Here is a 4,691-nt window from a genome sequence, read left to right on the forward strand (position 1 = left end):
GGTCGTTAGGGGAGTCACGGCCATGCCTCCGGTGACCTTTCCCATACCACGCCCACTTGTCGGTTCTTCACTTTTGGCTTCCTACTGCGGGACACATTTCTTGCGTTCTTCACGACCACCCCTATAGTTCATGTCGAGACTTGCTTCGGCACAAAACCCGCCGTCAATGTGTTAAGCGAAAATGTTTAAATTCATGTAGTGTTAAGTACATGTTTTTAGGAACGAAAAAAAAAAAAATCGGTGAGAATTACATCATTTTGACTTATTTTTTAATCGTAAAAAGGGGTTGTGGGAATGTGGAATAACACCAGTAAACGCCACTCCCTCTTCCGGTTTTTCCCTGAGTTGAAAATATTTAAGAGATATCCGGTGAAGTGGGGAGGAAGGAAGAATAATCACATTCCTGTCTGCTTTGGAAAGTATGTCCACTTTAGACACCGTTAGCAGTACCCCCCCCCCCCCATCGTGGCATCCCCATTACTTGCAACGCACGCGAAATTCACAATCATCTACCTAAACATTGACAATCACACAATTACGTGTAAAAGACCAATTACGTCAGAGATTTATCACTAAACGCATTCATTCCACCATAAGACACGTTCTCCGTTCTATTCTTCATTATTCATTTTGTTCGTGTCTTATCGTTCTATCTTATTCGCTCTTTATGTCTGTTGGCTTCCATCCTTTATCTCAAATTCTGATGAGCGTACTTTAAACGCTGCATGTTTCACACACGACTCCCATTTCCTTCTCTTTTTTTATTTCTTCTCTCTCTCTATCTGTGTGTGTGTGTAGTAGTAGTAGTAATAATAATAATAATAATAATAATAATAAAAGAGAGAGCGCAAAGTCATTATCTTTATTACGACGTTAACATAAATCTCCAGTATCTTTTTTTTTATTTGTTTGTTTGCCTTCGTATTCAAGTTATGTCGCTTTTTTTTCCCTTTGAAAGATGGAGGCAGTAGATGTCAAGAATTTAAAAATTACTGTCTATATTTTGCTTGGAATATGACAGAATCTTTTTAAGTAGCTATTAAAATATTTTCAGTTTTCACATCTTCATTTACCGATGCTGTGCAACCTTGTTTCAAGCGAAAAAAAAAAGATTCAATATAACTTCAAAGAAAACGCATCTTAGATGATGAATATTTTCGATTATTGCGATGAAAAATAAAGCTCTAGTTTTTATTTTAGGTCGGCTACAACAAAAACTAATTATATTAATTCGCTAAAATTAATTATTTAGTCTTTTTTCTTTGTTTGTATTGCAATTTTTTGCAATAGAAACAAAATTTGCAAATTACAATTACATTTTGTATGACAGTTCAAACTATAAGAATTTAATTAATCGTTAGATTAATTAATTTCTTATAGTTTGAACTTTCGACGAAAGCTGAGTTAGTCGGTCTCATACGGAGGTAAGGGATTTTTCCACCCGGAAACTCGAGTTTTTCGTCCTCTAGAATAAGTAAACTGGCCCTGTGAACACACATGGATTACAGTCATGAATACGTCCCAGCCATATGCTGGTGTCCCGAACCCGAATAAAATTGGGGGGTTAGGGGAAAGCAATGGTGAACTACCCTGTAAAAACTTCACCAGGAATACTTTGTGAACAATGTCTACTGTCGGGAACGACTGAAAGGGAAAATCAGGTATTTTCTGCTAATTTCTGAACAAACAATGATTTGAAATGATACACGGTTCATAATGACAAGTAACAATAGCAGAGTTGGCTGACAACGATCTGTAACAATGTTACATCTAACAATGATCTGCAATATCTTAGCTCTCAATCAATGTTGATTGAAATTGATTCTTTTTATCAGATAGTCATTTGATAGGATTTCCATTTTTTTAAGTAAATGAATAATAAAATAGTTAACTAAATGCTCCATGAAATGCATGAATCCGTAATGACCACTAATAAGTATTTTAAATTTAAATGAGAATTAAGAAACCCTGGAGGCATTATAGTTGTTTTAGCTACACTTTCATCAAAATAAATTTGGATTTTCTAAGTTTTCTAAGTAAAATATAAACAATTACAAATGAAATGATATCTGACGAGAAGGGTTTTTCAGTATAATAATATGTAGGGAAAACTTCCTTCTTTATCTACAATTTCACAACACGCGTGTGTGTGTGCACGCGCGCGCCTCTTTGCAAATAGACTAAGTTTGATAACTCATTTAATTACTTCGTCAAGCGGTTTAATAAAGATACAGAACAGCTTTAATTAAAGTATTTCGGAATGTCATGTTGCTTTTAACCTAATTACGCCAAGACCACCTAAATTAAGTTCAAACATTACAAAAAAAAAAAAAAACTGAATTTGATTACGCATCTTTACTTGGGTTCCTCGCAAATGACGTAAGAACAAACCCTTTAGGAGATTAAAATATTTCGGTGTGGTCTTAACATGCATCAATTTTTATCTTGTTTGAAAATCTCGGTGTTCAAACAGAAGACGCAGAATGTAGAATTAATTCGGCCTCATTTAAATGAATGAATAAAAAATGAGGAAATATTCTCTTTGAAGTTCTTCTAACTAGTGGCAAATAAGGCAAATAATGACCAAATATGGAATATGAGCATCGTTTCAACAATTATTAATCTCGCTCTCGGTGCTAATCAAAGGAAATATAGAAGATTAATCCTATCTGTTCAAGTATGAAACTCGAGAAGAACAAAATAACGCGTGCTATGAAAGAGATAAAAGCGATGCATAAGTGATGAGTAATCCCGATATAAAATTTCAACAATGAAATGTAATCTATTTCCCTTTTGTGCCTGCTTCATTGTGATTATTTTATTGTTTAAAAGTAACAGCAAATGTCAAATGCCCTATCATAAACTTAGGATTCTTTTGTCGTTGATTTCATAGTATTGTTGAGACTAATTTATTTAAGTTGTGAAAATGAAATAAATAATAACACTTCGCATAGATAGAAGAAATCGGTTAATAACTAATAATTAAAATAAGTACAGTGATAAAAAAAAAATCAAGTGGGAACAATGATCAGTAATAAGACGAATCAGGGAACAAAAGAAGAACAATGGAACTTGTCTAAGTGTTGAAATCCACAGTATCATGTTATAGCATGGTGCCAAGCGTATTACAATATGAAATTAAAAACTCTCTCATCACACCGTATCATAAATGAATTACCCATTTAAGGCTTAGTACAAAGTATAACAATATCTGATATTCATTTTTATATCATCATATAATCTAGAGTTCGCTATATCTGTATTTAATGAATACTTCTGCTTATAGCCAATATTTGCACGAAGATATCTTTTTGTGCTGTGTTTATTATTTCTTATGTGTCATGGACCACATCCTAATTAAATTCTTCACTCCATATCGAAATCAACATGTCTGAAATCCGGAACTTCGGTTATTCCACTTGTGTCACATCTACGTTTACATCTTGAGGTTTTATAAAACAAAATCCCAAGATATCGAAAGGAAAACTTCTTCATTTATCAGAGCTGCTAACTCAGGTCCAGTTGAAGCACTCTTACAAGTTCCTCTCGGCAAAGGAAACAAATATTTTCATTCGTTGCTACTGTTGACGGAGACACAGTCGATCTCTCCAAAACAGACACGAGTTGACAGCCACAGAAGCCTCACTATGGACGCATATAATGTACTTTCCTCATGACCATAACTGTCTTAACTTTAGTTAGAAAAGAATCCCACTAAATCCTAAGAAAATTTAGGATTCAGTCTATTCCGTGGCTGTGAATGTGTGATCAGATGAAGGCATCCTTCAATAAAATCCCACCAAAGATCTTCAATTTCGCATTTTCGAACACCAAACTCTAAGTGAGATCTGAAGTTTTCCATCACAAAGGGCATGTTATTAGTAAAGCAACCAGGGATGATGTACGCACGCTTTCCATTTCCTCTTTAATGTCTTTGTGTTAGATCTCCGAATATGTCCATCATTCTAGAAAGAGAGAAATCATTTAAAGCAATGATAGCCTATTTCACACACACACACACACACACACACACACACACACACACACACACACACACACACACACACACACACACACACACACACACACACACACACACACACAGTCTTATTACTTCCGTTCCCCGCTTGCTTCCTAACAAGATAGCAGGTGACTCCAATTTCTCAACTCTCTCTCTCTCTCTCTTTCTCTTGGCCTTCCGCCATCTCGTACAGGCCAGATAGCTGCTTTTCATTTGCCGGCCGGCATGCAGCTTCGCTTGTTTCCATAGTAACGCCTGGCATGAACAGAGAAGGCCGTGCAAGTCTCTGCTCGGCATTTCGTTCCTACAGAAATTGTTGTTGTGGAGGGGGGTAGGGGCGAAATCAATAGTTCAATCGAGGTGAAAATACGTTGTCGGGATGAAGCGGCTGTGTAAGCGCTGAAATGGCAGGTTCTTCGTGGCTTACGCTACCCCCCCCCCTCCAGATTGAGGGCAAATATTTAGTTGAAGGTTGCTACAATTACAACGCCGTACTACCGTCTCCCTCTCGGTTTTACTCCACACTCAAACGTCCACCCGACATAAAAATGGCATTAATTTTTAAGGCGTTATCCCCTTAAATGTTTCCCCTTCTTTGGAATGAATCGATTTTTGCTCTCTTCGCAGTGGTTAGTTTGGAGATAGACAAACAAAGGAGAGGGGGGCAGAA

Source organism: Typopeltis vanoorti, chromosome 1, assembly GCF_054136105.1.
Source record: "Typopeltis vanoorti isolate ZY-2024b chromosome 1, IOZ_Tvanoo_1.0, whole genome shotgun sequence".
Classification (NCBI taxonomy): Eukaryota; Metazoa; Arthropoda; class Arachnida; order Uropygi; family Thelyphonidae; genus Typopeltis; species Typopeltis vanoorti.